We start from the raw sequence: 12,796 nt of genomic DNA, 5'->3' as shown, positions 1-12,796 counted from the left end.
ACTGGGCTGTGTGCTCTGGAGGTAGTGTGCAGAAAGACCCTTTTTCTGGTCTGTCTTTGCTATAAGACTGTGAGCTCATTGAGGGCAGGGGCTGTTTGGTCCACTGGTGTAAATATTCCCATGCCTCCCTTCGAGCCTGGCACATGGCAGGGGTTTCAGTGAAGGTTCGGTGAGCTGAATTCAAATGACAGGAAGCAGAGCTTGGAGCACCGAACACTGAGGGTCTGCTGTCCTCAAAAATGATCCATTTGTATGCACAGGCAGGGTCTACTTTTCAACCTGCCACATTTGTCTTCTTTATTTGCTCTTTCCTAATGGACCCCTAGGCTTTCCATCTCGCCTTCTTGGTCCTTCATTCTACACTCTTTGGTCTGTGTGATGGTTTCTACCCACGTGGGTGGAGCATTGCCTGGGTTTGCCTGAGGATGGTTAGCTCCATAACATCTGTTTCCAGGAATGTACCATGTTTTGATTGCATCTTAAAAGCAGAGGCATCCTGTACCCAGTTACCTTTGGGGGATTCAGTGTGTAGTGCTATTGATTTATTTATAATTCATAGCCTAATCCCTTCTGGAAAAGTAAAAACAGCAACTTGAAGCTGTTGATGAACGATGAGACGGAATTCTAGGAAGAAACTGTTCTGGTCCTGAATTTGAATTCTGGTTGTCTGTGACTTGCTGTGTGACCTTGGGCAACTGATTTGACCTCCGTGGGCCTCCGGTTTTTCTCATCTGTGGAATGGAGTACTGACTGTGTCACAATGGGGGTGTGTGTGTGAGTGGATAGATATTTATGACGTGGAGACTGAGGTTCCCTCCTGAACCACATTCTATGATCCTGCCAGTGTGGACGTGTCAGAAACCTTGTTTGATGTGCACAATTACAGGACTATAAACTATAGAAATGGACTGTGGAAATGCTGTAGGAGAGCTTGCTTATGAAAAGTCATCTTTTTAGCTATTCTGCACTGTGGCATGTTTGTACTGATTGACGGAATGCTTTAGGAGGCTGCTAAATGCTGTCGTTAATCGTATTGCCAGCACGTGTTGGGCTGGAAACCCCTTGAACATGATTCAACTTGTATTATTTTTCTCTCTGCTTTTGTTTTTAATAATGATGACACACCCCAGACAGATAAAGACATTTTAATAACTCTCTTTAGCAAAAATGTGTTCTGGAACCTGCATCACTGCTGAGAGCCGAGAGCATCCGTACCATTTCAGAGATCATGCAGAGAGAAAGTGACTTAGCTTCTAAAGCAAAGTTATGACTATAATTTCCCTCAATTACAATCTCGTCTCATGTGATTTGTGCTTAAGGGTACTTCAATTGGATTGACTTCCACCAGTCGGAATATCTTACTACAGCTGGAAGCCCAAAATGGAACACACTTCACTGATTCTATTAGAAACCAAATGTATTTGGTATCCAGAGGAACCAGGGAATCTGTCTCCAGATTTGACGAGAGTCAGGGGTCAGAGTGAGTGAACCCAACCTGAAATCGTAGGACTATTACCCCAGCACAAGAAATCTCCAGACACATCCCCAGCTCTTCTCTTTGGCCAACAATTCACAGCCTTCCCACACATGATTTTTTATTTTCTTCTGACTGGGAAACCACCAGTGACCATTATGACGAGCAAAAAGCTGACATGTGCATTTGTCTATAAGAAATACCTATATTAGGTATGTTAATTAGTCAGCATTCTGCCTTGTTTCTATTTTATATGAAGATCAGCTTCCTCACAAACATCTCTTCCAGAAATTTCTGTGTGCTCTTTTTTGCCAAAAGTTTACAAAGTCCATCTTAATCCATGATTAAATCAAAGGGGATCCCCCACATGGTTCCCAAGCCCCTTGCACCCCTGGCAAGTGAAGAAGTGAAGTGAAGTGAAGTCGCTCAGTTGTGTCCGACTGCCCGCGACCCCAGGGACTGCAGCCCGCCAGGCTCCTCCGTCCATGGGATTTTCCAGGCAAGAGTACTGGAGTGGGGTGCCATTTCCTTCTCCAGGGGATCTTCCCAACCTAGGGATCGAACCCGGGTCTCCTGCATTATAGGCAGATGCTTTACCCTCTGAGCCACCAGGGACGTCAGACATCAAATCCAGACATGCCCTTAGCACCAGGCCTCTAGCACCGGTCAGCAAGGAAGCCGGTGACCAGATGAGCCACTCTAAACCAGCGTCTGCTAGGTGCTTCCCTTTCCCTCTTTTTGTTTTATGATCGAGGAAACAGATGCCAAAATGGATTTGTATTTATGCATCTTTTGTCAGGGTGTCAGGATTATTTTCCTGTTCACCGGAAGTTGTATAAATTCAGCCAGAACATTAAGTTCTTAAATGTAGTTGTATTCCCTTGAATCCACTGTGAAGGATTTGCAAAAGAGGAGAAAAAAGAAGACTTATGGTACATAATGGGGAATGATCGATGAAAACAAAGAGCCACACAGGGTGTACTTTAAGAAAAGGTTTCCAAAGAGGAATCCAGCAGGGCAGTGCTGTTAAGCGTGAACTCTATCACCTAAGTTCAGACTGTAAAATCAACATGCCTATTCTTTTCTCCAGGGACTTCCCTGATGGTCTAGTGGTTGGGACTTCACTTTGCAACACAGGGGCTGTGGGTTTGATCTCTAATCAGGGAGCTAAGATCCATATGCCTTTATCTGGGTGTACTCGGTTGTGTCTGACTCTTTGTGACTCCATGGACTATAGCCCACCACTCTCCTCTGTCCGTGGAGTTTTCCAGGCAAGAATACTAGAGTGGGTTGCCATTTCCTACTTCAGGGGATCTTCCTGACCCAGGGATCGAACCTATGTCTCCTGTGACTCCCGAAAGGGCAGGCGGAGTCTTTACCAATAGCACCACCTGGAAAGCCCTCTCACATGCCTTGTGTTCAAAAAACCAAAACATAAAACAGAAGCAATATTTTAACAAATTCAATAGAGACTTTAAAAATGATCCACATCAAAAAAGTCTTTAAAATTTTTTGATTCTGGATATAAAATTATAAGCATTTTTCTTAATATTGCTAGCTGATGAGAAAACTGACAATGCAAACTAACAAACATTAAAGTATCCAACTTTTTGCCTGTGGCAACGGGAGTAGGGAGAAAGGCAGATGGAGAAAACAAACAATTTCTCTAATCCTACGTTGGGATCATCTGGCTTTTTTTATATGGATGGAGAAAAGGACCAGTAGAGACGGCCGAAGTTGTGTATTAGTCAGTGTGGATAGGTTATGCTGTGGTAACAAAGAACATAGCATCTCAACGACTTACAACAACCAAGATTTCTTTCTTGTTTGCACTGCGTGACCATGGTCGACCATGGCTCTGTGCCTTGTCATCCTTGACTCAGGACTCAGGTTGATGAAGTAGCTTCTATCTGGGACTCTGTGGTTTGTTGAGGAAGAAGACAAAAAGGAGATGGTGAACCCTATGCTGGGGCTTAAAGCTGCTCTCTGGAAGTGATACTGGAGAAGGAAACAGCATGCCACTCCAGTATTCTTGTCTGGAAAATCCCATGGAGAGAGGAGCCTGGCGGGCTACAGTCCATGGGGTCACAAAGAGCTGGACAAGACTTACTGACTAAGCACACACAGAAGTGATACATTTCACTTCTGTTCACATTCCATTGGCCAAAGCAAATCATTTGGCCAGCCCAGAAATAGTAAGATGTGTGGTCCTCCAGCAGAGAGCGTCCCTACAGGGGGACAACTATATAGTCCATGAGTGGCCGAGTGGGGCATATAATTGACTGCAGCTGTTGCACTTTGAAATCTGGCCTGTGTTTGGGCCAAGGCCATACTCCCTGTGTGCGGCTCCCCACCAAAGGTTTGTGTGCTGGGGACCTAGTCCAGGAGGCAGGGGTCTCCTTTGGTATCCACGTGGCTCGAGGACGCCCACACAGCTTTGCCAAACCTTCCTCTGGCTGCACAGGGATCTCGAATGCCTCCGTGAAGGTGACCCTTCTCCTTCTTTCCTGGGGGTCACACTTGGGCCATAATCTGATGACTCTCCCAGCTGGCTCCAGCTCACTCCCTATTTCCTTTCACACACACACATTTGCCTGCCAAGTCCTTGGATGTTCGGGCCTTTCTTGGCAGAGTCCATCACAAAATGTTCTATGGCAAGAAGGAGTTCAGGAGGAAGAACAAACCAAGCTGAGTGGCTGATGAGTCTCTGCAGGTGTTTGAGTCACGTGTACTTACAAATGCATGTGGGCGTCTGGAACGGTGTGTATGTCCTAGGAGGGGGGCTGTGGAGTCTGTACTGTCAGGATGCCTAGATATAGACGCAGATACTCAAGTTCTGTACTGAACTGGTTGGTCAGAGTACCTGTCCTGCTCAGAGTCCTTCTAAGGAAGATGGTCCCACTCGTGGCCTCCTGTGAGGGAGGCAGCTCTTGGAGCCATGCAGTATACCACGTGGTTGTTTAGACCCAAGACCTAAACCCAAGAGCAGCAGTAATAGCTGGTCTGTACAGTGATGTGTGAAGAGCTCTGTCTCAATACAGTTCTCTTGGGATTTGAACTGGGGCCTTTTTTTTAGTGTAGGTTCTTCCAGGAGAAGATTCTGAGAGGATAATGTGGGTGTAGGAAGTTTATTTGGAAAGTGTGATGGTTCATTTTATGTATCAACTTGACTGGCCTAAGGGATGCCCAGAGAGCTGGTAAAGCATTGTTTCTAGGCATGTCTGTGAGGGTGTTTCTGGATCAAACACCCTGATCAAATTAGCACTTGATTCAGTTGACTCAGTACAGAGATCCACCCTCACTAGTGTGGGTGGGCATCGTCCAACGGCCTGAATGGAAGAAACAAGGGCAAATTCTCTCTCTCTCTTTTAAATTGAATTAATTTGCTGCAAGTTGGCTTTCTCTAGTTGCAGTGAGTGGAGGCAGGGACCACTCCCCTTTGCGGTGCCTGGGCCTCTCGCTGCAGGGTCTCCTCTGTTGCAGAGTGCAGGGTCCAGGAGTGCGGGCACCAGTGGTCGCAGCACAGGAGCCCTGTGGCTGTGGTGTACAGTCTTAGCTGCTCTGTGGCACGCGGGATTTGCCCGGACTGGGGATCAAACCTGTGTCCCCTGCATTCACAGGTGGATTCTTAACCTCTGGACCACCAGGGAAGTCCAACTTCTCTCTCTCTCTTGAGTTAGGATGTCCCTTTTCTCCTTCCCTTAGAGATCAGAGCTCCTAGTTCTCAGGCCTTCGGACTCGAGGCTTACAGTTGTGGGCCCCTGGTTCTCAGGCCTTTGTAATCTGACTGAATCACACCCCTGGCTTTGTCAACTCACCAGCTTGTATATGGCTGACTGTGGGATTTCTTGGCCTCCATCACTGACTGAACCACTTCCATAATAAATTTCCTATCAGTCCGTCTATCCATCCATCCTATTGGTTCTTTCTCTCTAGAGAACTAACATCACAGGTGATTCCAGGAATCATAAATAGAGACTATGATAGGAAAATGGGACACGTAGGAGGAAAAATCTATGGAGTGAGTGAGTGGTTATTCCGGCCAACTGGAGCTCAGCTCTGCTGGGGACCCTTTCAGAAACTGTGTGGACTCATGTGGATTTGTCCCTCTGGAGGACGGGCGAGTGAGACACTGACTCATTCATTCATGGAGTGCCCATCCCAATAAGTAACACCCTCCGCCCCATCACAATGAGCAACAAGAATGAGGGCTATTACTTCTAGGGTGTTAATTCCTTTACTTTTCTGGGTTGTACTTGCTGCAGCTGAGCAAGTACCCATGGGACCTCTGGTGAAGTCAAAAGGGCAGCTCAACCTGCTAGAAACTTGACCACAGCTGTGGTGGCCTTAGGGGCAGGCAAAGGGACCTTGAAAGCATCTGCAGAGACTTATAAGGAGAGAAACAGGAGTAGGAATTGAGAAGACATGGAAGAACAGGAAGCGGAAAATATTGAGATACTGTGAATAAGCAGAAGCTGAGAGGTGGAAGGAGAGATGAAGGAAGAAAACACATATATTGAGTGGCTGGTTTGGTCATGGGAAAATTCAATGGGTGGCAGGACAGGCAAATTCCTTTTCCATCCCCTACTTTGCAAGGCAAGCATATAATGGACATGAAAGCCTGTCCATGCTTTTGCGCTGATTAGAGATTAAGTCCTCAGTTTCAGGGATGAGATTGAAACTAGAAGTGGGTTTTTGCCCCTAAATGAATGGATGTTCATGCAGATTTTCAGGACACTTGAAAAACACAAGCAAGCATTAAGACTGCCTTCTAGGGTTCTGAGACACAATGGGGGAAGAAAAAGGAAGACTCTGGCTCAAGAAGGGGTCGTGAGGCTCCAGGTTCTCCATAGGCCGCTCTACGGCTGCAAGTGGGGTTCACAGGGGCACAGGTGGGTGCTCTTGCACAACTGGGGTCCTGCCTTCACTAAGAGGGGGGAGCAGCCTTTCCTCCGTGGGTCTCAGCAGGTGCAGGGGTAGCCCCGTGTGTCCTACCGCTTGGCTGCCCCAGGAGCTGACCGTCAGATCCTTGCTATCTCTGGGATCAGGTGTATGTAGGTCTCACTCTCACCAAGGATGACCGAGTGTTCAGGACCCAAACATCCCAGGCACACTGAAGTCACTGATCATCCTTTAAAAATGCCTAGCTAAAATCCAGCCACATCCCTACAGTATAAATGTATTAGTAGAATTAGTCCCTAAATGTGAAGCATTACATTTATCAAGATGCAATATTCATCTTTACATTTAACATCTACAAATTTCAACCAGTTTAGGGGAAAGTTTGGGATCTAAAGAAAGTCTTGTTCCAAAGTGGTGTTTGTTTGGCAGACATGGGAGTTACTCAGGACCCCTAAATAGATTGCCCTGAAAATTAATGCAATGACAGCATCTTACAAGCTTTGTCAACTCTTCTATCCTTTCTTGGCCACTAAGGCAACATAACACCATGAAAACATCCCAGGATTGTCCTATCCATTCTCTGCCTCCATTAAAATGTACCTGTGCAGGGTTCCACTCCCATCTCATTTAAGGTGTGCACGGCTGAGCGGGGCTTACTGTGTCCCATGATATTGGCCTTTCTGTAGAGAACCTCTGAGGATACTGCTGATCACAGGTTGGGCTCTCCGGGAAGCAGATGCTGAGATGAATTCAAGAGGGTAAAACATTTACTGGGTCACACCCGGGGAAGCAAAAGAGCATGGAGCAGGATTGCACAGTGGGAGCTGTCAGACCAGGCTGCACATTGAATGGAGCCTCGGCCAGCTCCAGGGAGAGCCTCAGAGCAAGATGGTCCTTTGTAGGGCCCTGTGCTGGGTGGAGATGGTTTGGTCCTATATCACTGCTCTGCTCAGTCATTGGCTGAAAACCTCTTGAGAAGAGCATAAACTTGACTTGAAAGTGGAGGTTGTTGGATGCTCATACTCCTTTTTTTTTGGTTGCGCAGCACATCAGACCTTAGTTCCCCAGCCAGGGATTGGACCTGCACCCCCTGCATTGGAAGCACAGAGTCTTAACCACTGGGCCACCAGGGAAGTCCCTTCCCGTGCTCCTTGAGTTCTTTCTTCGAGAGCCATCTGAGTGGTGCATCTCTGTGTCCAGCATGTTCACTTAACCCAAGGAAAGGCCAGGTAATATGGAATTTTTAAGGCCATGTTATTGAGCTGAGGAGTGTTTATAAATATGTGTTCAGGGACTACTTTGTGCTGGATATGTTCACAAAGAATGTATCTTCTGACATTTTGAGCAAAAGAAGAAAAACGGAAAAAGAGAGCTTTTTTGTTACTCCCTTCCCCACTTCATGTTGTCTTTTGTTTGGCTGTCTTGCTTGGCAGAATATTTAAGTCCTACTTATCTTTCAAGGCTCAGGTCAGGATTATCATGGTGTCAAAATATTTAAATTGGAACTCTCCCAGAAAATCAAGGACGTGTTTGAAATCCTGTGCCTTCAAATCACCAGTGCTGGCCAGCTTTGCAGATTTTCTGTCAGAGGGAGAACTGGTTTTGTTTTTATTTTTGTTGACCTTGATCTGTTGTATGTTTCCGGACACAATGACTGCTTGACCCTCATCAAGTCCTTAGCTCACTGGGACAAGGAGTGTTCTCAGGGCTCCCATGGGACCGCTGTGAGGGTCTGCCCTGGACTAAGTGTCACAGAGGTCAATCTGCTCTCTCCCATTCGGCCTGAGTCGCCACACACCTCTTATCACACGTACCTCTTGCTACATTGAGTGTGCTTTTGGTGTTTAAAAGTGTGTGCCATTTCTTACAACGTGATCTTTAACACAAGCCAGATGCTTCATCTGGCACTTGTTTGAAGATACAGTCATGGGTCCCACTGCTGGAAAAAAACCTGCTTGTGATGAGCTCAGGGAGAGGTAACAGTGTGTTGGTGTGTTGGTTTCTGATCTGGAGCGTATAGATATGGCCGCAGCAAATTTAGCTGTCAAGATGCAAGTAACAGGGACTTCCCTGGCGGTCCAGTGGTTAAGACTCTGCACGTCCAATGCAGGGGGCGCTGGTTCCCTTCTTGGTCGGGGAACTAAGATCCCACATGTAGGAAGCCATGGTCAAAAAAATAAAAAAAAATTTTTTTTGAAGATGCATGGACCATTTGATGGATTTTCAAGGGTAGTGTTGACTTTGTGAATTTCACCATATGGACAGAATAACTGCCACCAAATTGTTGGTCTGCTGTAGTCAAACAGGCCTTTCATTGCATGCTTATTGAGCCTCTGTGATGTGCTGTACTCGGTAGGTCTCCTCCTTATCCAGCTCCCACTTGGCAGGCCCTGTGGCTCTTCCTACTGCCAGCGGGAGCATCCCCAGCCAATGGATGGAGTTGTACTCAGGCCTGTATCACCTGCTCAGTTATCTCTGTGCTTACCATCCATTTTCCTCAGAACTTTTCCTTAATTCAGACTCAGCATCTCCTGTCTCACTCGCTCCGAACCCTACTCCCTTCCTGCTGCATGACTGCTGGTCATTTTGATGAAGAATTAGCCCCTTGGATGCTAATCCATGAATCTCTACAGAAGACCTTGTGTGGAAAGCACATGGCCTGCATGGTCAGAATGCCCTCTTCCAAGAAAAGACTTCGAGGACAAAAATGAGGTTGGACAGCTCTCATAATGGTTTCCAAATCACCCCTGGAACGAGATAATAGGGATCATAAAGCTGGGTCTTACCATTGATGGCTGGTTGGTGCACGTATGCAATAAAGTTAAGGTCTTGTTGGCGACTCCACTTTGTTATTAAAGACACTCTCTAAACTTGATCTTCTCGTGTTTTCCTTGAACTTTCTGCCAGTTTTCCCTCAGAATATGGCTTTGTAGACAGGAGTTGCCTTGGAAAAAGATCCCTTACCTTTTAATGATATTTATTTTCAAAGGCACTAAAACAATAATTTGTGATGTCTTTATAATAGAGTTTAAATGAATGCATAAATTTAGCTTTTATGTTATTATGAAGTTTTTATTTTCAGCTGTAAAGTACGATTTTTATAGTTTTGTGGACTTAGGCAAGAAGAGATGTGTATCAAAGCTAATATAGATTTCAGCTTTTATGTGTTAAACCATATAACATATTCATCAATGCAGGAAATTAATATGGTGACTTTTTCCTTATAAAAATTGAAAATCAGTCATAATACTTTTTAATAGATATTAAATGAATAAAATCACCTTTTAACATAACAATCCGACATTTTCATTGTATCTTTCCAAGTGTGGTGCATGGCATGATGGTAAAACGTTAACTTTGGTTAGTTATTAAGTCTGATTGTGAGAACTTCTGTTTCCCCCTAAAGTCTATGTGCTCCAGGTCAGCTCTAGGTCTCTCTATTCTTGGCACCTAGCACATAGTAGGCCTACAGTATATATATGGAGCCAACACATAATTCTGAGTTTGTCAGGCCACAAGAGCTTTTATTTGGGGAAATAAAAAGACTTGGTGATAAGATTCTGTGAGCTTCCCAGGTGGCGCTAGTGGTAAAGGACCCGCCTGCCAATGCAGGAGACACAGGTTCGACCCCTAGGTCAGGAAATTCCCCTGGAGGAGGGCATGGCAACCCACTCCAGTATTCTTGCCTGCAAAATCCCATGAACAGAGGAGCCTAGTGGGCTATAGTCTGTGGGGTTGCAAACAGTTGGACACAACTGAAGTGACTTAGGATATGATTTTGTAAATCTGTGTGCAAGGACAAAAGAGGGGCCTGATGTCTGGTGAGTGCCTATTATATGCTAAGCATCCTGATTGTCATACCACGCTGCATCTATGGTAGTAGCTTAAGTTCTATGGAATTATCTGTATGGATAGCGCACCCTTAGCCCTTTAAGAATAGGGGACAGACCCAGTCCTGTTACAGCCAAGCCTCTTGCCAGGAGAAACCACGAAGTGTTCCAGGTCCTTGTTGGCGGTTCCCTGATTTCAAGAACTTTCCAAGGCAGGGAATGACCTTGCATTGTTCTCAGGGTCCACTCTGATGGGATTAGCCTTGGAAGAGTTTCTCAGTCTTTGCCCAAGTCTTCCTGGCTCATTTCAGAGTCATTATTGGCCCAGATGACGTGAGGAAATGCTCCATCCCGGAAGTGCCAGTCAGGGTCATGAACCCATTTCTTTCTAATTATGTTCCAGGGTCAGGTTATCTGGAGGGTGTCTTCCATGGGGAGAAAACTACTATCAAATCCAGCCTGAGCAACCCTAGACAGCTTACCTCATCTCTCCATGCAAATGAAAAATCTCATATCTGCCTTTCAGGCTAAGAATGAGATGAGTTTATTTGTATGCAAGCTGCAGGCAGACAATAACAGTTATCTGCTGTCCCAGGGATTTCTGGTAACAGATGACCACAAAGCCCCGGGGGCGTATACCAATAAGTGTTTATTGCTTATGTGTTTGGTTCTGCTGGGGGTTGGCTAGACGGTTCTGCAGATCTAGGCTGGGCTTGCTCATATGTCTGTGGCTCGTCTAGCTGTCAGTGGACTGATCTAGGCTGAGACAAACCACACACCTCTCATTCTCTGTCAGGGTAGCCTGGGAGAGGTTCAAGAGAACTTATGCATAAACATAGCTGATTCACTTTGCTGTACAGCAGAAACTAACAACATTGTAAAGCAACTATATTCACTGCTCCCCGCCCTTCTCCCCCGCTGCCCTCAAGAAAAGAGACACTCTGTTCCCCTAATCCTTAGAGCAGGCTTGTCCTGTGACTTGCTTTGGCCAATCAGGTGATGGTGTTGCCAGTTCTGAGCCTCAAGAGACATCCCGGGCCTTTGCAATTCCTCTGCTCCTCTGCCATTACCATGTGGGTGTGCCTGGTCTGGACATGTGGGCAGAGCCAGGTCACCCCAGGCGACGCCAGCCTAGAACAGCTAATAGCAGCCAAGCTGGAGTCTCATGAGTGGTCCAGTCAAGACTCCAAAGCTGCCTCCTAGCCTCTGAGTGACCCAAACACACAGGCAACAAGCACTTGTCATCTCTCACCACGTGTTGGTCGCTATTGGTTAGACAGCATTATTGTAGAAACAGCTAATGGATACTTGTGTCCACTGCCAGACAGTGTGCTGGGATTTAGAGTGGTCCCGGATGCCCAGCATCTCTTTGCTCCTGTTCGTTTTCAGAGCCTGGTCCTCCCGAATTTTTGGCAATTAACACAAGTGATCCAGTATCTTTTCAGCAAATGCCCTCTGTGCTGACATCAGCCAGAGCCAATTTCTATTTCCCACATTGAAGAATTCTGTCTAGTACTATGCAAAGATCATGCTGACTCGTATTATTATTCTTCTATTTCTGCCTCTGTTTGAACTGGCACTTATCTTCTTGAACTTGTTTCCTTCCTGAATGATACAGCGTCTGACACACTGTCTTCCCCAGGAAACCTCCCCTGACTAATTGGGAGGTGCCAGTCTGTCCTTGTATCCTCTCTTCTTTGAGAGCCAGCATCTTCTCAGCCTCACTTGTCACTGTCCCCCACTATGCTCAAAGCAACCGTGAAGAAACTGCCATTGTTCTCAGAGAAGTGATTAATCTGTTGGGTGTTTACAGAATTATCATTGTTTGTTTATATCATTATTGCCCATTATAGAGAGTAACTGTGCAGTGGGCACAGATGGTGTTGATGTAACCAATTTTTTTTACACCATGTAGATATTCTCTTGATTCAGGTGAGTGGAGCAGCCCTTTGGTGATGATGAATAATCAGATGTCTCTACAGAGACAGGAAGCTGATGGCCAGACTGATTTGCTTCCAAGGAGATCGCCTGAACTGAGTTGTGATGTTACAATCGAAGAAGTTGATTGGGACCTTTGGCATATTGAAAAGAGTGAGGACCTTGGCACCAAAATGCTGAGTTTGCATCCTGGCTGTATGCCTTAGAAAAATGATTTAACCATTCCAGAAACCAGTTTCCTGAACTTTAAAATGGGGACACAAACCAACACTCTCCCCGTGCATTGGTCAAAGTTGTTGTAACAATCAAAAGACATATAGCTCACAAATGTGCTTTGTAAAAAAAAAAAAAAAATGTTAGGGAGCAAATGAATAATGCTGAGCGCTAACTGATGGGCTCCCTCAACCCCAGGTTCACTTCTCTAGAGAGGCCACAAGAAGATGAGAAGTCAGCATAGGCCAGGAGTCTGGAGTCGGTGTCCAGGCAGTTACTGGCAGTAAATTCCTGGTCCTGTTATGGAACCAGGAGCCACAGACCTGACCGTGCCAGGCTGGCAGACAGGAGTGAGGAGGCTTCGTTATGGCATGTGTCAGGGCACAGGGCAAGGTAACGCCAGCTAGCATGGTGCTCTGACTCTTCTTAAGCAAGAAGA

General features: G+C 46.0%; 1 protein-coding gene across 2 annotated transcripts in view; it reads left to right on the top strand.

Annotated features, from left to right (window-relative positions):
* Nucleotides 1–12,796, top strand: part of GADL1 (glutamate decarboxylase like 1) — a 647,456-nt gene that overhangs the window by 52,899 nt on the left and 581,761 nt on the right. The window contains exon 3 of one of the 2 annotated variants that reach the window (XM_081527025.1): nucleotides 7,422–7,605. The exons of the other annotated variant lie outside the window; for it this stretch is intronic. The gene's annotated coding sequence lies outside the window, so the exon portion shown is untranslated. The remainder of the gene's footprint in view (nucleotides 1–7,421; nucleotides 7,606–12,796) is intronic. 2 annotated transcript variants of the gene reach the window in all.

This window comes from Giraffa tippelskirchi, chromosome 9, assembly GCF_054371585.1.
Source record: "Giraffa tippelskirchi isolate mGirTip1 chromosome 9, T2T-mGirTip1v1.2.pri, whole genome shotgun sequence".
Lineage (NCBI taxonomy): Eukaryota > Metazoa > Chordata > Mammalia > Artiodactyla > Giraffidae > Giraffa > Giraffa tippelskirchi.
Note: the sequence above shows the minus strand (reverse complement) of the source record. Positions and strands in the feature narration are given on the sequence as shown.